Source organism: Podarcis tiliguerta, assembly GCF_965153285.1.
Source record: "Podarcis tiliguerta genome assembly, chromosome: 3".
In the NCBI taxonomy this organism is placed as follows: domain Eukaryota; kingdom Metazoa; phylum Chordata; class Lepidosauria; order Squamata; family Lacertidae; genus Podarcis; species Podarcis tiliguerta.
Genome location: NC_139536.1, coordinates 98123460 through 98150045, shown reverse-complemented (window position 1 = coordinate 98150045; position 26586 = coordinate 98123460). Strand labels below are relative to the sequence as shown.

Sequence of the window (26586 nt, the reverse complement as noted above, 5' to 3'; positions counted from 1 at the left end):
ATGCTGCATTTTTTATGATACTCGTAAACATTTTAGTCTATGAGCCTTTCCTTATAAATCAAACACATCAAATTGGTTGGGCAATTTCATCAGTGTAATTTTCTAGCCATAACTCTGCAAGCAAGTGAAGTTACAAGTAATTATTTTCATGTTGTCGTATTATTAAAACATAAAGGAGGGTACAACATAGTTTAATGAGAAAATATTTATGCACCCTTTTCACATCATAAAGGCATGCACATTTTAAGGGATTTCAGTGGGTATCTTATTTTGCGCTTTATTGTCAGCTATTATGTAATTTGGTTGGGTTCTAGAGATGACCTACTTATAAACAACAACAACAACATTGTGATCCACTCCCTTTCTTTCTAATAACCGTTAGCACAAGCCAGATTTCTTCTGGTACCATTATGCACAAAGTTACATGGCAAGAAGTTCACTCATTTCTTAAATTCCTACAATAATCTAGCTCTACTATGTGAAATTGTCTTGAACATCAGTGTTACTCCCTAAGTAAATAAAAGTGAAGTTCAAAAGTAAATATCCAGAAAAAAAGTTTTGAACTTGATGTTTAGTGCTATTTTAAGTTTTCATTTGAAGCAGGTATGAGAGAGTTGGATGGAAACTTTAGGGCTGACAGTTGAACTTGCATTTAAAACTAGCCGGTGCCACAGAGTTGTCATCCAAAGATGCATGTGAGCTAGGTGGAACCTTTAACATTATTACCCAGTTGAAGGAATGCAGGGAGGACCTTGGTTTAAGAGTCTGAGGGATAAAGCAAGTGTGCCTAGCTTATTCTCCAGGGCCATTGTTGAATAGGCTAACTGAGCTGGTGTAGCTTATCAATGTTTTTGAACTTTGTTTACAAGCAAAATGAGTTAATTTCTGTTTCCTTGAGTTTATACATTAACTTCATGTTTCATAGCTACAATGAGCTTTAATGTGCTTGTTCTGACACAGAGGAAGAAAAATGAAGTCTTTTTTTAGTCATGCAAGAAATATGTGCCACTAAATTTGCATGACTCCCAACTGTTTGCCTAAGATTACCTCTAGAGGTTAGTCCCAGCTCCTGGTTTCACTTCATTAGTCGCTCTTCGGGATGTCAACAGTATTTTTCAGACTGAGTACCCTGTCAGTGAATTGGGCCCTCTAACCCACTCACAAAAAAGATGCAGATTTGCAAAAGCTTTGTGTGTACTTTGTGTCATAAGCAAAGCTTGCCCTGTTTTTCAGGTGGAACAGAAGGCCCAAAAATAAATGTGAACAGAATGTGAACAGATGAAGCTTTCCCCATAATTGGATTTCCATATCAGGAAATGCTTAACCCAGCTAGCATGGTCAGAAATCAGGGGTGATGGGACTTGTTGTCTAACAACACCTGGAAGGCCACACAGTCTCAATCTCTGAACTGCACTATTAATTAAAAATAACAGAAGAAAGCTAAGTGTGCAAAGAGAGGAAGAGGACAGACAACTGAAAACATGAGCACAGGGCTCATTTATATAGTGGTAAAGTTTAGTTTGGCATTGCATTTCAACTGACCTAATGTATGTGACTGTGTCTAAAATATATATTAGAATATATTTTTGACTTAAAATTATCGGAAGCTTCCAAGATCTTATTTTTCTCTTAAGTCTACCAAAGTTGTTGTGATGCTTTTTCTCTCAATTAGGGTGAAAAACACAGATGCAAGTAAATGCGCATATTAAATCAAAAGCTAAAAATCTCTTAGGCTTGAGAGTTGATTTGAGAACACTGCTAAGCAATTCCAGGTGTGCTGGAATCAAGATTCAGAGTACTGCATTGCAAGGTGAAGTAAATAATGTTTGACATAAATTTAGTTAAATATTTATTCATATTCCATATGTGGCCATGCCTATTTTTTGTTATAGCCTGTTTCTCTTTCTGCTTAGAAATAAAATGACAAGTGAGAGACTCCAGGAATATCGAGGAATAAACAGTACGCTTGTTGGAACCACTCCAGACAACTGAATGATCAGGTTACTTTTTAGGAGCCAGCTGGACACCACACAGTTGATATGGTCTAATGCTGATAGGACATGTACTGCATGTTTTTCAGCACTTCTCATGATATGCTGTAGAGACAATGTGCTGCCCACCTTATATTGTTGGACTCCAACTCCCATTAGCACTAGCCAGCATGGCAAGTGGTCAGGAATTATGAGAACAGTAATTTAGTGACATCTGGAGGGCATAATGTTGTCTATGTCTGCTTCTTTGCCATCAAAAGCATGGGGGCGGGGAGGGAAGAAGAAGAGTTTGGATTTGATATCCCGCTTTATCACTACCCGATAGTGATAAAGCAGCTAACATTCTCCTTTCCCTTCCTCCCCCACAACAAACACTCTGTGAGGTGAGTGAGGCTGAGAGACTTTGGAGAAGTGTGACTAGCCCAAGGTCACCCACCAGCTGCATGTGTAGGAGCGGAGATGTGAACCTGGTTCACCAGATTACGAGTCTACTGCTCTTAACCACTACACCACACTGGCTCACACTGGAAAGAGGAAACAGTGCTTGTATTATATGGCTGATGGTAGGGCCGGCCTGCTCATGAGGCAAGGCGACTTGCCTCAGGCAGCAGGATCCATGGGCAGCAGAACCCAATGCAGATCTTTTTCCGTTTTTGTTTTCCCCTTGTTCCTGATGTAGATCTTCACTCCCCCCTTCTTCTCTGGTAGGCAAGGAGCACCATTTTGTGGCTTGCCTCAGGTGCCAAAATGTCTTGGGGTGGCACTGGCTGGTGGAGATGAGTGACAGCGAACTGCATCCCTGCCATGGGCACAAATAGCCACACATGTGCCAGTATGAACTAGTCAGGAAAAAACTGCGCTAAGCAGGCCTTCATCTCTTCAAGACCAAGTGGTCTTTGAGTCATTTAATATCAGCCTCAGTTTTATAGAATATCACCAAACCTGACAGCTTCTCTTCTGTTCTCCTCCAGTGACTTTGTACTTGTCGTTTAAAGACTGCTTTTATTAAGTAGATTTTCCCCATGTATTTTCTCAGCTATATAAATTAAGCTTCTTGAACTGATATCTATAGCTTCTGCTCCATAATCCCCAAAGCGGCTTTGTTCTTTTCTGAATCTTATTTTCGGGTACAGTTTTCATGTGGAGTCGCCCTCTTCAGGATGGAATCTTAAGCTAAAATAAGACGGGAAGAGAAATAGTGAGGTATTTAGTATATTGTGGCCTTAAGAGTAATTCATGATATAGCTTCTGTCATTTCGAGACAGGCCACTGTTCTCATACAAATTAAAAATTGACAGAATACACAGCCATTGTACCATCCTTGTTTGGTACTGAATACAGTGGTACCTTGGGTTAAGTACTTAATTCGTTCTGGAGGTCCGTTCTTAACCAGAAACTGTTCTTAACCTGAAGCACCACTTTAGCTAATGGGGCCTCCTGCTGCCACTGCGCAGCCGCTGCACGATTTCTGTTCTCATCCTGAAGCAAAGTTCTTAACCCGAGGTAATATTTCTGGGTTAACGGAGTCCGTAACCTGAAGCGTATGTAACCCGAGGTACCACTGTACTGTTTTCAGAATTTCACTGGTGTGGCTGGGTTCACCCGTGTGAAACACCAACTTTAAACCAGCTGCCTGTTTACTTCTGGATCTTGTGTGGCTTATTACCAAAATCCTTGACAGGAGAGTCTGAGATCTTTCTCAGTGGTGGTGCCTCAGTTATGGAATGCCCTTCTCAAAGTGATTGCTCTGGCACCAACACGGCTATAATTTAGGTGCAGCACAGTAAGTTTTATTTGCTCATGCATTTTAATGAATTTACACGTGGTTATGGGTTGCTGTTGTTGCTGTTTTTTGATTGGAGGCATCCTTGTGGGTCAGGCTTCCAGCAGGGCAGCACTTTCTGTTTTGCCTCAAGTGGTGAAACAGGACCCACCACCCCTGCTTCCAGTAGTATTGTGTCTTATTTTGTAGTAGTGTCAGTTTTACTATGCATCTACTTGCCATTAACAGAGTTCATTTGACCAGTTTCTGAACTTCTTCAATCCCATTATGGGGATCACTTGCCCTACACACCTGATTTCTCTTCCTGCAATGCAGACACTTTCTAAGTGTTTGCAAGCATTAATTTCTAGAGTGGCGCAGAAAGCTTAAAAGGGTAGTGTTGGCTGCATGAGAATCAAACATTCCTGGTTTTACAGAAATGACAGATTTTCTACAGAAGAGCAAAACGAGATAAGACTATGGCCACAGTTTTGGAGCGTTTTGCTATAATAGGAATGGAATGAGATACATGTGGATGTCAGTCTCCCACCTCCCTTATTCCTTTTCTAGCAACTTACTTAATTCATTGTGGGCAAGTTTGTGTTTTGATTAAGGATTGCATGTTGGAGCAGGCAGTGTAAATACTTCGGGAGGAATAGGTGGCCCAAATCTTAAATAGCAGGACCTCAAACACATATTTATGTGTTTCATACATACTCTCTTGAGCTTGTATTCTGCCCATTTTGATTAGTTTCCAGCTTGACTCCTTCCTTTCTCCCATCAGTTGTTGCTGTAGTAATGCTAATATGTAATATTACAGATTTCTTTTTAAACAGCACTACTTTATTGCTCTCCAGTGAATATATGCTTCAACCCTGTAGGATCTGTTCTATATCTAATATAACTGAAAACTTGGTAGAAGCCAATGCTCTTGAACTGATACCAAAAATAATTCTTGAAAGCGAAATGGAAAAGGAGTAAGTTAATGAAGAGAGAGTGAAGGCATTATTGATCATGATTGGATTCAGAAGCAGCAGCTATTAGATTCAGTAAAAGAACTGAAATTTAATGATGAATGTGAATGAAAGGTTAGAGTCAGTGTGCATAAAAATAACTTAACAGGGATTTTGTTTTGTCCTCCTTTGGTTCTCCCATTTATATAGTTTTCTTCTTTGAAGTAGTGCATAATTCAAGACAAAGAAGATTAAAGGAAGCAGACTAGTTACACCAGTGTAGTAATGTGCAATCTTTTCATGTTTCCTTGTGGGGGAAGGCCCATTAAATTCAATATGGCATTGCTTCTGTGTAATCTCACCTTGGATTGGGCAGTGTTAGAGATGAATATGAAGAGTAATATGTCAGTCAGTTGTAATATGTAATATGTGGACTTTCCACCTGATAAAAAATATTCTCTGAACTGTGGCACTAGTTCTTAGATACAGTGGAACCTCGTGTTATGTACTGTCCTCCTTGCGAATGCTTCGGGTTACGAGCTCCACTAACCCGGAAGTAGACGCCCTTAGTTGTGACCTTTGCCCCGGGATGCGAGTGGAAGTCACATGCTGGCAGTGCGGCAGCAGTGGGAGGCGCCATTAGCGAAAGCCCGCCTCATGTTACGAGCGGTTTTGGTTTAAGAATGGACCCCTGGAACGAATTAAGTTTGTAACCGGAGGTACCACTGTACAGTTTGTAGCCAGTGACCAGAAAGAGTTCAAGGAGAGCAATAGCCAAAAATTAGTGGTCTCTCAGCAGAACTAATGCAGGGACATAGTATGAGCCCCTGCTGGATCAGGCCAAAGGTCTATCTAGTCAATTCTCACAGTAGCCAACCAGATAAGAAGGACCTGTGCAGAACTCACTTGTGGTTCTCAGCGACCAGTATTGGGAGGTTTCCTGTCTCAGACAGTGGAACGTAGCCATCATGGCTCATAACTATCGATAACCACATCCTCCATGAATTTTTCCAGTCTTCTTTGAAAGATACCCAAGTTGGTGGTCATCGCTACAAACTGTGGGAGTTGTTGTGTAGATACATAAAACTATATATGCTCAGACTCGCGCTCTCTCTTTTAAAAAAACACACCTTTACTTTAATACAGTGGAATCTCAGGTTGCGAACGTGATCTGTGCAGGAGGCACGTTTGCAACCCGGAGTACCATGTCTGCATAAGCGTGGGTTGTGATTCGGTGCTTCTGCGCATGCGCAAAGCGTAATTTAGTGTTTTTACGCATGTGCGAGCGCCGAAACCCAGAAGTAACCTGTTCCGATACTTCTGGGTTCGGCACGGTGCACAATCCGAAAGCGTGTAACCGGAAGCATCTGTAACCTGAGGTACCACTGAAAACATATAACTGAGAAGACTATATTTACAATCTCGTGCTTATTCCCTTTGCTCCTTTTAGAGAGCTCCTGCACAGATTTCTCCCTATTAACATTTAGGGATCTTCCTCTGTCTATTTCACTTCAGACAGCTGACACTAGCCACACACTGTCCTCAGCAGTATCCTAAGAAGTCTCTCTCAGCAGCCATTCTCCCTCTTACACACAGAGAGATAACAGAAAACAGTTAAAAGTGACAGTTACTAGAATAACAGTCACAACAGAATGTAAAGCCTCCCTCATGTGACTCATGGTCAGCCAATCACATGAGAGCTATTGCCAAAGGGGGGGGGGGCATTCTAAAAATACACAGCGATTCAACATAATTAAACATTCCCATTTCAGGAAATCAAACCATTATCCTTAACAGGAGTGGGTTCCATAGTTTAAATCTGCTGCGTGAAGAAGTACAGTACTTTCTTTTGAATATTCCAGCATTCAACATTATTGGATGGCCCTGGATTATTGTGTTATGAGATGGTAAAATTTCTCCCTATCCATTCCTCTACATCATGCATGCATTTTATGCAACTCCACATTTTATGTTGTCATCCCTCAGTTGCCCTTTTTTCTAAACTAAAAAGTCCCAAATGTTGTAACCTTTCTTCATAGGGGCGTTGTTCAAACCCCTTGATAATTTTGGTTGCCCTTTTTCTGAACCATTTCGTCCCATCTCTTCCTCTGTTATGTAGCCTGATGGAATCATTGCTGTCCCTCTGCTATAGCTTAGTGGAATATTGTTAAATTGTTTGCTAATTTTACATTAAACATAACTATCTCATTTAATACTAATCTTATACAGTATTTCCCGATTTCTCTTTTTAATTCCATCTGGATTTTTATCAGACCTTTAAAATGATGAATGCCAGTAGCCAAAAGTTTTTTCTTTATCTTCTCTAATACCCTCTAATAATATACATCTGGTCCTAGAGATTTGTTACTTTTAAGTCTCACTAGATTGTTTTCTTTCTGCTTCACTGGTCCTTGAAATCCACAGGAATACTGGTTAAAACACTGGCATGCTTTTGAATAAAAGGTATTTGGAATACATTCCAGTTAGATTTTTAGCTTTCTGGGTTTCCTGATGTTTTTTTCTTCTCTTCTTACTGCAAGAATAGTTTTTGTGGTTTGGGTTCCCTTGTAATTCTCCATTAGGAACTGGTAAAATAGCAAACATGAGGAGCCAGATATGGACTTAATACCATTTTCCAGCTAAGAATCACGACAAATTACCATATTTTTCTGTCTATAGGACACCCCCATGTATAAGACACCCCCTATTTGGGGGGACTCCAATTTAAAAAAACGGGGGGAGATCTATCTGTGTATAAGATGCCCCCAAATTTTGTACATTATTTTTAGGGGGGGAAACCTTATGCATGGAAAAATACGGCAATTAAAACCATGAGCCATATGGTTTTAATTCTCTCTGTGTGTGCTACTTGTGCACTTCTCTGTAGATTCAAGCTACTCAACTTTTCTTGTGGTCTATATTATTAATGAGTGTTGTTTAAACTCCACAAAGATCTATACCAGGTGAGCTGAAGAAATTAAAACAATAATTCATGAGGAGTAGGAGTTCCCAGAAAGATTTCCCAAGGTCTTGCTTTTAAGCTTCCCCATTGTGCCTTTGCCAGTCTATTTTGATTTTTTTAAAACTACTAGATCACATAAGAATATAAGAGAGCCCTGCTGGATCAGGCCAAAGGCTCATCTAGTCGGGCATCATGATGTCACAATGGCCAACCAGATTGCCTATGGGGAGCCAGCAAGCAAGACCTGAGCCCAACAGCATTCTGGGACGGGTGGTGGTGCCGCATTAAAGGCTGTCCAGGCTGATCAGATGTGTCAGGTATACATGCGAAGTATTGGTGTGTATGAATGAAAAAAGATTGTAGGTCTTTCGTATTCTGGACACTGTAACATATAGCATATGAGACAGTTGCACACGACCCAGGAACGTTTTATTCCCAATTGTATTGTCTTCCTTTAAATAAAATAAAATAAAATACATAGAGCTCTTTTTAAAGGATTCCCATTCCCTTCCCTCGGAATTGTTCCAAACAATAGTAGTAACATTGCTTTGTAATAGAATCAATGAGTGTATTGTAGTTGACCTTCCAGTAAATGGAAAAGCCATTGATTGTTTATACAGTCTTGCCCTTCTTCCCCTCCCCCACTCCATTAATCATTGTGACATGGCTGTTTTTCTCAGGTAACTTTTTTTGTGCCATATAGCTAAGATATGTGCAGTATTAGTTCTTCATTCCAAGTTTGAATTTTGTAAGTACTTGTGTGAAGACTTCTGCTAGAGCAGCTTTAAATTCGCCCTCCAATAAGTAATTTAAAAGAGTGGTGTTTTATACACCAGGTGCTCATAGAATACATTTTTGGCATCTATATGCATATTTCTATGTGAAAGAAATTCAGGTTACATGTAATTACTAGGAAAGCCTGTGAGACTCTGAAGCATTAGTCTACTTTTTTAAAAAAAGGTTTCTCATTGCCTATGGCAATAGGCTAACAGCACCCTGTGGGAGTATGTTTTTAAGGCAACAGAGTAAAAATGTTCAGAAGCATGGCTTATGATCGTAATGTTCCAAAGATACTCAGCTAAGGAACATTGCTCTTAAAGAAACATATCAGTTGTCATCATTTAGGGTATAATCCTTTAAATGCATACTAATTTCAGATTAGCTTTGAATCCTATACTCTTCTCAAAATGACTGGTATTAGAATCTGTACAGGCTATTGCTAAAAATAAATCTGAATTCGTTAGAAAGTGATTGTTGAACTTACCCTATTAAGTTACTGTGCTTTTATCCATTAGTTAAATGTAGTGAAATATGAGGGGAAGGCAAGATTCCACTATAAAAAAACTATTCTGAGGTAAGTAACTAATCTCCCAGTGAGGACCACAACAAAACACCCATTATCATCCCAATTCAACAATTTCTGAAAATTAGTACAAAATTTGTCCTAACCGGAGGATTGACTTTTTAATCTGACTGGATGTACCTTAAATTAACCACATCATATAAAAACATAGAGCGTATGGGGTGTTAGGGAAGATTGAGTGGAAGAAACCAATGGTGGAGCCAACAGTCAAGGAGGGAGTTTCTGCACATGCTGTAGGAGGGACGTGAGTGGCAGATGGGGCTCATCAACCTGGGAAGGTAGCCCATCTAGGAAAGGAAATATCTGATCCTAAACCTCCACTGCCTTGTGGGTATCTTAGGGAGAAGGTAAGGCTAAGGAGTAAACCATATACAAATCGGGAATGGACTCCCTAAGGCAGTTGGATTCCACCTTATACACGTCCTTCCAGCAGTTCCTGCAGCCAAGCTGGTGCCAAGCATCTTGTTCTGCTTTCCTTTGGACCACATCAGTGAGGTTGAGAGGGGGATGTTGTCATCTGGGCAATCCAGGACCTCCATACACACTGCCCAGGCTTGTGCCCTGGGGAGGTAACTTCGGTGCAGCTAACACAGCGGTTCCACTTCACCCCCGGAGGTGTACTCCATTGTCTCTCAAGATGGATGCCAACAGCAATAAAAACCTAAAAACCACATGGATGATTTTAGCGGAACATGTAGTATAATGGAAACCTTTGACCAGACAGCATTGTCATTTGCCGTATGCATAACCTGCACATCATTTCTTTGCGAAACATTTCTCTTAACTTGTTAGAGTTTGAGGGTGGCAGCTGCACCCTTTCAGTATCAGTACAAGACTGGGATTCAAGTATTGCACATTTTTCTGCTAAAGGAAACAAATTCCACAAGGTTTCCACACATTCTCTCTTAAATTACAACTGTAAGATGTGTTTCAGTTGGTTTCCCATGTGTATATATCTTCATAAAACAGTGATGAGGAACACCATGTTTGCCTTTCCTCTGCAAGTGAAAGAGATGGTGATTGTTCCTCCCATTATACTTATTTAGAATTCTTCTATTTCTACGCCTGGAGTCAATAAATAATAGTGCAGATTTGTTCTCTAATGCCTCCTGAAGTGCACCTACTGTATCTGAACCTTCCTATGCAGCTTCCATTAAAATATCCAGCCGTGTTTGCATATTAGATAATCGTCAGATGGTCATGGGAAAATTTATCTCCAGTACATGATCTCAAGTCCTCCAGTGCTCAAAATCTGATGATAAAGGAAATAATTGAAAGTAAGCACTGGCAGGACTGTTGAAATGCATTTTGACAAGAAAATGTAGTTTGGTTCATAAAAGGTTGCGGTGACAATAGGTTATAGTGACAGCTTTTCAACAACTGTGTAAGCCTCCACCAGATGGAAGGAAATTTGGCTTAATGAATTATAGGCCGTCCGGGTAACACAAGCCTCTCTATAAAAGCAGATCAGAAGGAAGAATAAAGTTACTCATACTGGCATGTGTTAAATAGAATCATTGTTACAAATATGAAGTGGGGGAAATGAGCTAGAGAAAATGGTAAAGGATTAGAAACTCTGTGCTAATGTTGAAGACCTTTGGGCCCACAGCAGGACATGCCTCAATCATTGTTCCTTTTATCGTCTGATAATGTATGTTGTTTGCAGCGGACAACTGGTGTCTGAATGCCTTTCTGTGTCAAGATGACAGCGTTTTGGTCAGCCTATTCCTTGGAGACCCATTTATTGCAAACTGGACTGTGAATCAAGAAAATCACGAATTTCCCTCTCTCTGAGTGTCTCAGAATAATTGCTCATGAACACTGAAACATCTCTTAGACAAATAATTTTAAATACCTTTTTGCAAGAATGAGCACTTATATATACTTATTTAAGGTATATTTTGGATTCTGCTGCCTCCAATGCAATGTTTCCCTTTAAAAAACAACAAAATGTTGTCATGACTTCACCATGGAAAATTAGGAACTTGGTACAATTTGGTCCCGATTGAAGAGGAGTAAAATTTGGAGCTTGAATTAAGACAGAACATATGATTCACTAACTGTATCTAATATATATTATTTTGTTGTTGTTGTTTAGTCATTTAGTCATGTCCGACTCTTCGTGACCCCATGAACCAGAGCACGCCAGGCACTCCTGTCTTCATATATTATTTTAGGAGACAGTAAAAGTCACAGTCATTTTCTTGCATACTCCTCTGTGACCCAAAATATAAAATCCAGAAACTTTCTGCATTTCAGAGGTAGTCTCCATTTTTGGCTGGGGCCGGAATGGATTCTTCCCCAAACCACAACTAGAAGCAAATGTTAAGAGCTGAGAGGAATTGGTATCAACTAAATTGCCTTGCAATTGATGCAAAGGCTCTATAAACAATGGCAATACAATGAACTTTAGTTTTTTATAAAGCAGTGTTGTAAACATCTGACTTCCTCTGGAATCTTTATTTTGGCTTAATTTATTTGTATTTGCATCCCTTTTAAAGGCTTTTAGAACCCCACTGCTGATATCCCAGTGATCTCTCATAGGACTGACGACAAGTCTTAAGACATGGAGGACAACAACAACAGAAAAGTTTAAACATTTCTTAAATTATTTGCTAGGTTGAGGCCCGAGCATTAGCCTTTTCTACAGTTGATTCAGTTGGGAGTTCTGAAAGAAACCTCTGGAGGCTTCTTTTATACACAGCTTGGATGTCTCTTAAAAGCACATTCAGGAATGAGTCCAGCTGACCTTTGCCCAATCTGACATAGAATACTACGATGGGAGTTCACGATTAATTGCCTCTGAAAACACTCCTGATGAGCCAAGTCAACCAAAGGCAATACAGTCTTAATTGTGATTATTCTGGCTGACCGAGAAACTACTGGACTAGGGGAGTCAAATATATGGGTGTACATGTTCATCCAACCACTCCATTACCCTTGCTACTCGGTCTCTTAGTCCCACTTTTGGCTTATCATGGGGTGAATGTTACAGATTGTGAGAGATCTGTATGAAGCTGTGGAGAATGACGGTGTTTCCTTTCTGACCTTCAAGATGTTCAAAGTTCTGTATGAATGTGGCCTGTACAAATAAGCAAAATCTTTCCGTTAGAATTGGCACCCAGTAATTTATAGGGCAGATATGGGTAACTATTGACCTCCCAGATGCTGCCGAACTACAAATCCCATCACCCCTGTCCATTAGCCGTGCTTGCTGGGGCTGATGGGAATTGTGGTTCAAAGGTTCCCCACAGCTTGCTGTAATGAAATCAAACGATTCTAAAAATAAAACGTTCTTATTTTTGGCTGTGTAAACGCTTGTCTTCTTGTCAGCTTCCCCATGACCTGCATCGTGCAACTGTGAGCTCGTTTTTAGATATGTTCACAGTATCTCAGCATGGATTACGTTACTGTTATTAATTATATACTTGAACCACCTACCACAGAGTGAGGTAGGCTAAATGAAAAATGGATGGATGGATGGATGACAATTCACATTGGGGGGGGGATATTCCAAGGAGCAGTGAAATTGTAGATCAGTTTATAGAACTTGCTGTGTAAGCTAATATACTGTAGAGCAACCAAAACCACAATTAATATAGGACTGTGGGTATGCTTTTTGAGGACAGGAAGCAAAATTGTGCTGCTTGGATTACCTGCTTCATCACCTTGATTGTGTCAATAAATGGAATTATGTGAAGGATTAATTATTTCAAGAGGGTGGCATGGGGATTCTAATCCAAGCGAATGATTTCTTAGGACAAAGCCTGGGGTGGTGTTCTAGATTGATTAGTTTGGGATAAAAGAGTGCACCTTGTGTAAGTTTGGTTTGGCTTTTTTTTACCCTTCTAAGGTTTAGTTAAATATCGGTTTGTTTCATAGTCTAATTTGCTTTTTCTCAAGCTGAATCTGAAAGGCAGTCTCTTGCAGCCTTGCAAGTTGGGCAGAAGGTTGACTCTCCCCCTTCCCCCAAATTAATGGATGTTTGTCACAAATCAGGTGTTGCTGTTTAAATGCATTACTGTTGGACAGCTCACCCACATTCCCAATTCATGTATTCAGACAATTTCATTGCGCTTTATAAATAATGGATTTGAATTTTAAGTGCATGCCGCTGTGCCCAGAAATGTCTTGCAAAAAAAAATTTGGAGCTGCTAGCTCCAAGAGAGACATCTGTTTTGGATCATCCAGGTATTAGTTTAAGCATGAGAATTGAGCATGCAACCTTTTCCCCTCCCCTTTGAGGACTTAAAAATGTTCACTCTTAACCATTGGATCTTTTGGAACGTCTTTTAAAAAAGTAGAAGAAGTTGCGTGTTTCATGAATACTGCCGTTTGTAGTATCAAAGAAGCATTTCACAGCAACTGCTTCTCCCTTGCATTTTTGTTTTACAGCTTGACAGGTTTCGCTGAAACTGTTTTTACTAGGGTGGCTTGACCTCTGAACAGAAGCACTCTCGTCTGCTTCCGTTCAAAGCAGAGCACAGAGGTGGTGGCATCCTGCACTATCCTGTACAAAAGAGGACTGGTAGGAAGCGCGGCTGGCTCCGTGGTGTCGTTGTCAGGCTTTTCCTTGCTGCTAGGCATTTATGTCTCTACAAAGGGGTATTGTGCACCACTGAATGACAAGCAGTTCTATATTAAGGAAGGCATGGAAATACGGCTGATTTGGAAGCCATGGGGGCTGACATAAATGTACAATAAATGTCAACATTTCAACAAAAGATAGCTTTTTCAAGTCGATAATCTGATCAGTAAATATTTATTTCATAAGAAAAGCTCTTAAGATATTTGAAACCAGAGTTCAGTTGGCCACATTAAGCTAACCACCCAGTGCCCTTGGAAACCTTGCAAATTACTGCAGGAGATGAACACTGAGCAACATCACTGGAGGGATGTTTTTAGGACTAAGGTGAAACTGAAGCTTCCTTTTTATTTTTGCTATTGGATATTCTGTATTGTTTAAATTTTATTGTTATATTTATAGTATTGAAACATACATTTTTGCATGTTATTATATTTGTGATTGTTTTGCTATGTTAATATGAAACAATTGTTTTGCTATGTTACAGAATTGTTACTATGTTATTGTTTTGCCATATATTTTTAGGAAATTATTTTAGTAGTGTTTGTTTGAAATGTGTTTCCGTTTTCTTCATTGTAAGATGATTGTGTGCATGTGTGTGTGTGTCTGTGTTTCTTTGTGGAAAAGAGGCATACAAATAAAAGGAAGGAATGGTTCACCCCATTCAGCATTTGCAGAAGTTCTCCATCATATCCATTGCGGAGAAGTAAAACAGAATGTCTGTTGTCTTTGACAGACAACAGTGACAGCAGCCACAAAATTAAAAGACACCTACTTCTTGGGAGAAAAGCAATGACAAACCTAGACAGCATCTTAAAAAGTAGAGACATGACCTTGCCAACAAAGGTCCGTATAGTAAAAGCTATGGTTTTCCCAGTAGTGATGTATGGAAGTGAAAGCTGGACCATAAAGAAGGCTGATCGCCGAAGAATTGATGCTTTTGAATTATGGTGCTGGAGGAGACTCTTGAGAGTCCCATGGACTGCAAGAAGATCAAACCTATCCATTCTTAAGGAAATCAGCCCTGAGTGCTCACTGGAAGGACAGATCGTGAAGCTGAGGCTCCAATACTTTGGCCACCTCATGAGAAGAGAAGACTCCCTGGAAAAGACCCTGATGTTGGGAAAGATGGAGGGCACAAGGAGAAGGGGACGACAGAGGACGAGATGGTTGGACAGTGTTCTTGAAGCTACCAGCATGAGTTTGACCAAACTGCGGGAGGCAGTGGAAGACAGGAGTGCCTGCTGTACTCTGGTCCATGGGGTCACGAAGAGTCGGACACGACTAAACGACTAAACAACAACAACAAAGCAGAATGTCAGCATTAAGAGAGCTAGGAATAAGTATTTGAATACATTTGTATGAAGAAATGGCTCCCAATGCAACTGTTACCTGATCTATTGAGTTTAGCAACGAACATATATATAACACCATCTCAGGCCCAATTCAAAAATGCTAGTTTTGACCTACAAAGCCTCAAACAGCTCAAGATCACAATACCTCAAGGATCGCCTCTTCTCATAGGAACAATCCCGGACCCTGCAATCATTACCTGAGGCCCTTTCCTGTGGTGGGTCCCTGCTTGTGGAATGTTCTCTCTGGGGAGCCTCACCTGGCACCATGGTTACATATCTTTAGATGCCGGATGAAAACATTCCTCTTCCCCCCAAGAAAAACTAGTGTTTTTCTTGTTATTATGTATTGTTGTGCTTTTATATTGCAAACTACCTTGTGATCCTTGGATGAGGGGGGAGGGATATAGAAATTCTGTAGATAAATAAAATAAATAAATGTAGTTGTTGGACCAATTACCATGGGCCCCAGTCAGTGCAAAAATAAATCTTCTCTGAGCTGCTTTTTCAGCACCTGCTTGTTCTTGGAGATCAGCATGATGATGGCCCTTACATTTGGACAGTCCAAAAAATGCATTATTTGGAGGAGGGGACTTTCCACGGAAAGTCATCTGTCTTGAGATTATGGCCATGTGCTGTAGCTTGAAAATTTAATTGGGAATTGCTTGTACAGAATAAGAGTGGTTCTTTATAAAGCTTTTAATTAGAAAGCTGACTTCAAATTTGTTAATTTCTGAGCAGCTTAATCTGCCCTAGAGGCAAACAAGCCCTTGATTAGTGAAATCCAGTGTTGTCTTTTGAATGGAGATAAGGAGTGCTGGGGAACCATTATCTGCTTTTCTGTCAATGGGTCTAGCATATTAGGTCTGCCAACCTGCAGGTCAGATCACTACAGCAGCTTCATTATAAACACATATTGTTCAGCAGCTGCATTGACTTCATTAACTGTTCATTTTAATACGCAAAGAGCTGACAGACGCAGAAGCTGTTTCACCTTTTCCCTTGTCTGGTGGGAATGATTCAAAGAAATAGAAGTTCAGTGTGCCTTACTGTGACTTTATCATTAAATTCTCCTGTAGAACCTTATAAATTATAATTATAATATGATCCCCTTCTTCCTCCCCCCAGCACATGCTTCCCCAATTTGTTATAGTATTGTGTGTGATGTTCTTTCCTTCCTGAGAAAGAAGGGTTATTATTCAGATACTACAGGGGCCTTGTTGATGTATAAAGACTTAAATTTTAAAGGGGAATAATGCCACATTCCAGCTTATTATCAAGTAATATTTCAGAGACACTGCAATATCTAAAAAAAAAAAAAATCATGTTTCCCCGATTTTCATTATTATTATTATTATTTTGTTCCTCCCCTGCCACAATTACTCTCAATTTATTTTCTCCACTCTCCTTGGGAAACTGGTTTTTTTAAGTTCTCATTATTTACAATGACCCTGGGAAGTGACAGACTTTGTCAACACAAAGCATTTTGGTTTTTAATATCACTCTGTGTGTGATACACACACACACACACACACACACACACATTTTTGAATGTTAACCATTGAAATAATAAGTAATAATTTCTGATACTGTGGAAAGCACAGCTGATTATTACCACTATAAAAAGGTAAAGGCGACTATGAGGTGCGGTGCTCATCTCGCTTTTCAGGCCAAGGGAGCCGGCATTTGTCCACAGACAGCTTTCCGAGTCATTTTCCTGCTTGGCAGGGGGTTGGACTCGATGGCCCTTGTGGTCTCTTCCAACTCTATGATTCTATGATTCTATGATTCATGTGGCCAGCATGACTAAACCGTTTCTGGCACAACGGAACACTGTGACAGAAACCAGAGCACATGGAAACGCCATTTACCTTCCCGCTGCAGCGATGGCTATTTATCTACTTGCATTGGTGTGCTTTTGAACTGCTAGGTTGACAGAAGCTGGGATAGAGCAATGGGAGCTCACCCCTTGCAGGGATTTGAACTGCCGACCTTCTGATCGGCAAGCCCAAGAGGCTCAGTGGTTTAGACCACAGCACCACCCGCTTACCATTATGACCATTGTTGACTGTAGGTATCTGTCTGTCTCGGGAGACAATGGAGGAGTGCATCTTTGGGAAGTAAGGTCAAACTGTTGCAAGTTTGTGGCAGTGAAGACCAATAGAAAAATATATCTATTATTCATAATATAGATGATCAGTATAGATGAAAATAATTTCATAGATAAAAATATTAGGAAACTGTTGATAACAAAGGAAAACTAGAGAGGCATTTCGTTCTAAAACCTTCTCATTAAGAACTATTATGACTTTTGGAATACATCTGAAGGCAGCCCTGTTTGGGAAGTTTTTAATGTTTGATGTTTTATGGTGTTCTTATATTTTGCTGGATGCCACCTAGAGTGGCTGGGGCAACCCAGTCAGATGGGCGGCATATAAATGATAGTAATAGTTGTAGTGGTAGCTTTTCACTGGCTTAGTATACTAACAGCAACTGCATTCTGTAAAAAAAGAGCAACTATCACAAAGCCACTACTGAAATTCTATCAAAGAAACCAAAATACTATCAAAGAAACCAAAATACTAAAAACTTGCACAGATCATAAGATTTAAATTTAGAACCTCTGCCAACACAACCTTTTTTATTACACAGAGTTATAGTTCTCGTCTTGTTAAACCTGCATATCTTGTGGTCACAGGCTGTGTCCCAAAGAAAAAAAAACATCAGAGCAAAACACAGGCTTGGAAAAAAATTATTAAAATATATTAGGAGAAAACCAGTGAATGCACAGATCCATAGTTTGGGGATCTTCTTGGATTACTTGTGGAAGACAAGATTACACAAGCCTTCATTGCTCAGCTCCCCTGCCCAGTTTAGTACAGTATAGGCTTGATGAAGATACTTTAAAATATTGCTGCTCGCTTTTGGCTTTTTGGTTTTGGTTTTTAATATAACGTACAGTGGTACCTCGGGTTAAGTACTTAATTCGCTCCGGAGGTCCGTTCTTAACCTGAAACTGTTCTTAACCTGAGGTACCACTTTAGCTAATGGGGCCTCCTGCTGCTGCAACGCCACCAGAGCACAATTTCTGTTTTCATCTTGAACCAAAGGTAATATTTCTGGGTTAGTGGAGTCTGTAACCTGAAGCGTATGTAACCTGAAGCGTATGTAACCCGAGGTACCACTGTAATGTTGCTAGTTCTTTTTGCATCCGTGAGAGGACTTTGTTCAGAAAAGCAGACTACACATGTGTAAAATAAATGAAGAAAAATGGCCAATTAAGCAGACTTGTGCCTGCATAGTGCTGAGTTTTTTTAACCCCCATGCTACCATCTCACACTATCCTCCAGTATCAGGTTCCTGCCCCTTGATATTCCTCTCAGCCGTGGCACCAGTTTCTGAATCACTAGCTACACAAGCTGCCACTGAGACTCATTATACCTGAACGCATAATAATATCTATCCATTCTCTTCTTCAGGAATGATGGCAATTGCAATTTCCATCCCTGTGTTGAGCTGCATTCTCCTTTTAAACAGGTCAAGTGTTTCAATTACCTCAGACCTTCTCCGTTAATTATTTGCTTTGCTTCCCAAGTTCATATCACTGACAGAATTAGAACGACAGGATTACTTACAGGAGCAGTAAAAATAATGATGATGGCTCCAAGTACTAATATTGATTTTCAACACCTTGGCTAGCTTGTTACATTCATTCACATTTATAACTATTCTTTGTCTCATGTTTTATAGCTTTTCATTGCTGCTCAAACATTTTTCTCCTGGCCCATGCATCTTTTATCAAAGGTTAAGAAGTTTTCAAGATACAAGCATCAAATCTGTCTGTTCTCTCAAAGTCAAGCAATATTAATTTCCCCCTTAAAAAACAACCACCATAGTGTGTGGGCCATTGTGGACACCTGCTTTTTCTTCCTTTTACACTTCTCTGTATGTGTCCATGGTTACTGATTTCATAGAATCATAGAATTGTAGAGTCGGAAGGGACACAGAGGGTCATCTAGTCCAACCCCCTGCAAGGCAGGGATCTCAGCTAAAGCATCCATGGGAGATGTCCATTTAACATCTGCTTAAAAACCACCACCACTTCCTGAGGGAGTCTATTCCACTGTCGAACAGCTCTTACTGTCAGAAAGTTCAACCTGATGGAAGTTGAATATACAGAACTGAATGTGGACCAATGATTAGGGAATATTGTCTCAATGTGTGTTCACAGTGGAGAGTCTCTTATATGCGCATAGAGGGGAAGATTTACCCTTGTTTAATATGAAGGCATGGTTGCTGAAATTGTTGGAGGCAAAGTTGATACGTTTAATTGGAGAAAAGCTATTGCTGACATTTATCAGTATTATTCATTGGGAATCCCTTTTGGAATTTTGTTTGAAAGGGAAGATGAACATGCAATATTTGGGTTTGAAGATTGGAAAAATACTGGTTTACAGAAAGTGGATTTCTTGGATGCTGTCGTGGAGTGAACGTTTTGAATAATTCTTTTTATGTAACAGACGGAATCTGATCCCCTTTTCTTTTTTTTATCTTGTATCAAAAAAGCTTTAATAAAAAATATATATGACAAATGAAAGTTCTTCCTGATGTTTAGTCAGAATCTCCTTTCTTGCAACTTGAATCTCTTGGTTTGGGTACCAGTCTCTGGAGCAGGAAAAAATAAGCTTTCTCCATCTTCCATGTGACAACCCTTGAAGTATCTGAAGACGGCTACCATCTCTCCTATCAGTCTCCTATTTTCCAGGCTAAATATACCCAACTCCCTCAACTGTTCCTCATAAGGCTCAGTTTCCAGACCCTTGATCATCTTGGTTGCCCTCCTCTGCACATGTTCCAGCTTGTCAATATCCTTCTTAAATTGTCCTGAAGCACCCACTAATTAGCTACATAGGATGACCTCAGGTTGAGTGAGTTGGTGGAAAATCCCCCCCCCCAAAAAAAAACTATGTGTAATTTTATAAGGCTTGATAATGCAGTCCCCCAGTACTCATATTCGTTACACCCCCCCACAAAAGAACTCCAGTCATTGTAACAGTTCCTTGTATGGGATGGGTTCCTGCGTCAGAGCCAGGAATGAAAAAGGAACAGAGCCTTCTCTGCCAGGCCATTTGGAACTGGTGGAATCCATACCTTTGTCTGAAAATGAATCTCCCTGCCCCTCCCAACTTGAGTTATCCACTTGAATTTCCAAACTCTGATGCTCCTCACTGGAAGTGAGGTGGAAGGTTCAGTATTTTACAGAACGTCAAAGTTTGTAAATTCAAGTGGAATACTCAATGTGCTGATCAGAAGGTCGGCGGTTCTAATCCACGTGACGGTGAGCTCCTGTTGCTCTGTCCCAGCTTCTGCCAACCTAGCAGTTCATAAACACACCAGTGCAAGTAGATAACTAGGTACCGCTGTGGCGGGAAGGTAAACTGCATTTCCATGCGCTCTGGCTTCCGTCATGGTGTTTCATTGCATCAGAAACAGTTTAGTCATGCTGACCACATGACCCGGTAAGCTGTCTGTGGACAAACACTGGCTCCATTGGCCCGAAGCAAGATGAGCACCTCAACCCCATAGTCGCCATTGACTGGACTTAACCGTCCAAGGGACCTTTTACTTTTATTCAAGGTGGGGTGCATTTGGTTTTAGATTGAGGAATGAGGTACTCGTGGAGGGCCAGGGACGACCAGAATTGTGCATGGTATTCTAAGTGTGACTGCTCCATAGGTTATGCATTACAAGTTTCATTCCTGGATTCAGACAAAACTTTCTCTAAAGGAATGCTCGTAGACCGTGTAGCTCCCTATGCTTTTTTTTTTCTTTTCTGAACACCCTTGGTGTATTTCATACCCCATTTCATGTGGTTAATGCTCTCATAAACATTCTGTAATTAATGTTGTTTCTGTTGCCTCAGGTAGAAGTTTCTTGCCATTCCTTAGTGAAGCATTTTGTCAAGCTGGGTGTCCAAGGGAAATCTTCTGTTTTAAGCTTAATGTGTACATTTTTTTATTCAAGTGTTTTAGACTGTCCTTTGCCAAGGTTAGAATGCACGATGGTAATAGCTGCATAAATTTAAAACTGTTCCTTTAAATTTACATCTATGCTTCTAAATGCTAACAGGGATTTTTTTTAAAGAAGTTGAGTGTGGTGAAACAGTAGTGTGTGGGTGATAGGAAAGATTATTGTCTAAAAATATAAACTTGCAGCCAAGCCACTGAACACACAAGGATAACTTCCTTGTATTTTGGCAGAAAATCAATGTATAGCACCAAGGCAGTATATTGACAACTTGATTATAAAGGACACTGAATATGCTTAACCCTGAAGCACTACTGTGGGGTAGAACAAGATATTTATTCAGCCTCAACAAGTCTAGAATCTATTAAATCTCCTCTTACTTGTTTCTAAGGTAGCTGATGAAAGTAGTTTGTTGTGCTCCCTTTCCTAACCCCACCCCATAATTAATATATAGGGCTCTTTAATTCCAGCCTCCATAGACACTAACCCATTCACAGCCAGCTGTTTAAAATAGCCGTTCAGTTTACCTCAGGTTGCTGAATATTTTTGATGCTTATACTGAAAAATTGTATTAAAAAAAACTTATTTGGCAGCTTGCTTGGTTGTTGCTAGTCAATGGGGAACAACCCAAGTTGTCTTGCAGAATAGATGGTGTTAATCATTATGGAATATACCAATTATGTGGTAAGGGAAGGATCACACACCAGTAAACTTCTAAAGCACTGAAAATGCCACAATCCCTTACAGCTTGAGGATCAAATTTCACATAACAGCAATAGTTTCAAAAATGGAATCGTAGTAATGCAATGTAGTGCGGAGATCACAAAAAGATGCCTATGGATCTGGCGGTGCAACATTTATAGTCTCTTTATGTTCACTAGTGCATCGTTTGTTGGCATTAAACCACTAGTTCAGGGTGTCTTCAGACACTAAGATGAATGATGCTCCTTAAAAAATCAATATTCACTTTAATATAATATAATACTATAATGTAGCATTTTGATGGTATGTTTTAGAACATAATGTCATGTCTGCTTTTGAGAATAATGAAGACATCACTACTAAATCGCTAAAACTTTGTGGCACATTTATATATTTACTTGCATAAGTGCACACACCCTGTTGTCTACTCCCTTGGAAGTCTAACCTGATTGATCGCCAACATTTCCATAACAGTGCAGGACAAATTTGATTTTAAAGATTTCTTTCGTTATCTTTTGTATGGCATTTGAACTTGCTTCCGTGTGTGTGTGTGCTTTGTTGTCTATGTGACTTCTAGTGAGAAAGAAGTTGTGAGTTTCATATAGATGTAGATGTACACACATTCACACATAATGCCAGGTTTGTTTTGAGTTTAAGCTCTACTTGTGTTTTTCAATTCAGCAGTCTGGCTGTGGACCTCTACTCCAGTATGCTCACAATTTATTTTCTTTCTTTCTTTCTTTCTTTCTTTCTTTCTTTCTTTCTTTCTTTCTTTCTTGGCAGAGAATGAGTTGTGCTTTGCCTCAGGCAGCAAAATGTCTTCAGCTGGCATGGGGTTAGGTTTTTTTGCTCAGTTGTGAACTTTCTTTTCTATATCTGTAAAATGAGGAACACTGCCAAGCTAATGCTCATTGGAGTACTAAGGGAGTTGCGTGTTAAGATCCCAAGACCTCCCCCAATAAATAAATAAAGACACAATTGACACAGAATTTAGTTTAAGGCTATTGGCATAATTTTGGCCACAACTTTATTGATTATAGATCATGAGTGGTTTGCTTAGGCATTGGTTCCCGACTAGCTGCACCTGACCTCAGCAGGGCAGCACTGACGACTGGACTTTGGCAGACGTCAGTAAGGGAAAACATTCTGGGGGAGAATTGGACCAGGTTCAGACTCAAGCTCACCCCAAATGCTCCCAGGGGCTCTGGCGTGGCCCTAACCCCTGGAAGGGGATCGGAAAAATGCAATGCCAGCCCCTGCATTCCTTTAACAGAAAACTCTAGCACTGGAGGGGCAGGCACAGCCTATCCACATCCCCTCCACCACCACTGAACCAATGCCTAACCGCCAAACCTTACAAAGTTGTGACGATTTGCTACATGGCAGGCGAAAGCCAAGTGGCACCAGCCAATCAGCCAAATGGGAAAATTCCTACCGGGCCCCTGTCCCAAGAGCAGATGACCCACGACAGCATAGCAAGGTCATAGCAAGACCCTAAATATAGGGAGGGTGATCCGCTGCACAAGGCACTAAGAGGAAACTCGACGCAACATGCAGCGGTATATATGAGTCCCTCGGTTAATGCATGAAACGATCCCATTGGCCAAATTTACCCCAGCAACCGAGGGACCACCAATCGGGTTGTTGTGCTATCCATTCGCTCCCTCCCACAACAGCAGTGAGGTCAGTCTTGATTACCTCACCGCAACACGTGCTCTCTGGGAGGAGGACACGATTTAATAGAATTGTGAAATATTTTAGCATGGTCAAACCTTCTTTAGAAATTATTACAGTGGATAAACACTAGTCTAACTGATAGTGTGAATTAGCACCACCATGCATGTATGTGGCCATGTTTAATAGTCTGTTGCCCTTTTGTTTCATTTGTGTTGGGGTAGTAGTCTCTTCCCAGTATTTTATGAGGTTGAAGCAAAAATGGAGGCATTGTCCCTTCTGAAAAATGTGCCACTTTCAATTATTAGTGGCATCCTAAAGAAGTCTGTAACTTTTTCCACAAATACATTGGATGGTCACTCAAAAACAGTATTCAGAAAACTGAGGAAACTTCTTAATAGTGGGTTACACCTAGCCAGGCATGTTCCTTTTGGCATCATCTGAGACATTTTTGTGATCTACAATACTAGTGTGGCTTTTCCGCAAAGGTAAGTGACGTTTGATCTACAGTGACAACCATATACTGAGAAATTTGTACTTGCTAATGTTTCAGGGAGTTGTATTTTCAAGGTCTGCTATTTTAAACAACTCATTGCTCTGTTGCCTAGATCTGCCACAGTCAGCATGGAAAGAGAGATATGAGGGCATTTAAAATGTGCTCCTTTCCTTATAGAAAGATCTTGAGAGCAAAATAGAATTGGATGCTAAGTAGCACAACTGTCAAGGAGGGCACATGAAAACTGTCTTTATATTGGGTCTGTAAACACTCCCCGTTTAATTGGTTTATTCCAAATTTCACTCTCAGATATTTGAATACAGTGATCTAGGCTTAATAGATTGGGTTAACATAATCTTGATTTTTTAAAAATATATATATGGTGGAATTCAATGGTGTACTCTCCCAATCGTTTTTTCGTCACAAGCACTGCAGCTTACCAGATGGAACGAGGTAGTTCCAACTTTTTTATAGGTCACGCAACCTTAATAAGGAGGTATTTCCTCACCTTGGCTTTGTGCATATGTAGAAGCTGCCATGGGCTTGCCGATCAGAAGGTTGGCGGTTCGAATCCCCTCGACGGGGTGAGCTCCCGTTGTTCGGTCCCTGCTCCTGCCAACCTAGCAGTTCGAAAGCACGTCAAAGTGCAAGTAGATGAATAGGAACCGCACCGGCGGGAAGGTAAACGGCATTTCCGTGCGCTGCTCTGGTTTTGCCAGAAGTGGCTTAGTCATGCTGGCCACATGACCCCGAAGCTGTCTGCGGACAAACGCCGGCTCCCTTAACCTATAGAGCGGGATGAGCGCGCAACCCCAGAGTCGTCCGCTACTGGACTTAACGGTCAGGGGTACCTTTACCTTTACCTAGAAGCTGTGATTCCTGCTTTGGGTTCATTCCAACTCCACAATTTTATGATTCTATGATACCTGCGCCCCCCCCCCCGTGCTCTTCTGTAGGATTCCCCCCCCCCCAGCCAATTTCAGTAGGCAAGGGCATGGGGGAGGGCCCCATTATGCAAGCAGAGTTCTTGCACAGGGCTTCCACTTTTAAAGCTGGTTAGATTAATCCTACCCTTACATACCCTCCAACATTTCTCTGATGAAAATAGGGGTGTCTTATTCAATAATAAGGTTTATACCCCAACCATCTGACTGGGTTGCCCCAGCCATTCTGGGTGGCTTACAACATATATAAACATATATAACATATATAACATATATAAAAACATAACAAGACATTAAACATTAAAAAACCTTTCCTACAGAGGGCTGCCTTCTGATGGCTCGGGGGTTGGATAACTCCATACCCTCCAATGTTTATTCAATGAAAATACGGACGGTCATTCCGGGACGGCTTCTGTAAATCCAGGACCGTTCCTGGAAAATAGGGTCACTTGGAGGGTCTGCCCTTAGGGTTAATGCAAGTATTTATTTCTGCCCTGCCTATGGTCTAGTAACCCAAGTGGTTGAAATAAAATGAAAAGATTTATAATTTCTGACAGATACACTCTCTATGTATATGCTAGCTTTGAAAGAGATGGATTAATTTGACTCTTGCTTGTGTTTTGAAGCTTCGCGTATCTACATAGAGAAACACTAGATAGCAGCGTGGAAAAGAACTTAGCAGAGGCAGCTATACTTCATCAGAAGAATAGCCAAGAGCTTTAAAGGAAATTAAAATGAGCCGTAACAATGGGAATTCACACAAGAGCATAAAGGATCTTTCTGAGATAAATAAAACATGCCTTATAAGGCACTGAGCAAAAAAAAAGACTGTGATAATGGGAACTGTATCTCAAGGAAAACAATTGGAAAAATAAAAATAAGACTTCAGACATCAGGCCAGAGCTTTGTGTCAACATGCTTACCAAAAGTACTACTTCAAACACAATCTTCCCATTCTTTTGCTCTGTTCTCTTATCCCCTTGCCATGAATGGCTTATATCTGCATGAAATGTATACCCAAGGGTAACTATAGCTGTGGGTTTTTTGGCTGTGCAGACATTTAGGAGGCCTGCGAACAGGTTGTCAAGTTCTGTTACTTGGAGCTTCATAATGAGCCATCTGTACAAACTGACTTTTCAAGTTTCTCCAAATATCTACAGCAAAACAAACGCATACAGGTATGCTTGGCCGGCAATCAGTCCCGGGTCATGGAAACATGCTTAAGACACTGATTGTATTGAAGTAGATCACCTGCCAGTGCAGAAGGCCTCATTGATAGGCAGCAGTTGAAATAAGGAATACTGCTTCTTTTCGTGCATTGCCAAGGAGATAGGAGGAGTGGGATTAGCATTCTGCCTCCTATCCCTGTCAAGAGACATATACTGGAGGAAAACTAGAATTGGACTCGTACCTGACAACCATGCACACTTTCTTAAATGCTGCCTCTTTTGTTTAGAGCAATAATTCTAAAGCTCAACTTTGGGGAGTTAAGAACCCTCTAACTACTCACAAGGATCCCTTGTGTTCTGATTAGTGCTGGAGAAAAGCCCGAGTACCTGCTAGATTTATTCCGTTTCCTTGCAAATGTCACTTTTTTGTTTTAAAATTCTACAGTAGTTGACTTGCTTTTCACCATCCAAGCGGTGATGATGCACAAGGTCTTGTAAATACCGTGCTGAAGTCGCTGCTGCATTTTGCTTAGAGCTCAGAGACTTTTTCTATTGGCACTATTGATTTTGTGAACTTTATGTTGTTTAGTACCATATGAAACATCA

The 26586-nt window shown here is 40.5% G+C and overlaps 1 protein-coding gene and 2 long non-coding RNA genes across 4 annotated transcripts in view; 2 read left to right on the top strand and 1 right to left on the bottom strand.

Moving 5' to 3' along the window:
• KLHL29 (kelch like family member 29) overlaps positions 1 to 26586 on the top strand; it is a 414714-nt gene that overhangs the window by 166370 nt on the left and 221758 nt on the right. The gene's annotated exons all lie outside the window — the stretch shown is intronic.
• Positions 2378 to 7376, bottom strand: LOC310673426. The gene is made up of 3 exons (XR_014508993.1): positions 6125 to 7376; positions 5613 to 5762; positions 2378 to 3164 (listed from the first exon to the last, which is right to left on the bottom strand). It is a non-coding gene; the product is annotated as an uncharacterized lncRNA (long non-coding RNA).
• Positions 7672 to 25706, top strand: LOC310673470. The gene is made up of 2 exons (XR_014509048.1): positions 7672 to 7985; positions 25438 to 25706. It is a non-coding gene; the product is annotated as an uncharacterized lncRNA (long non-coding RNA).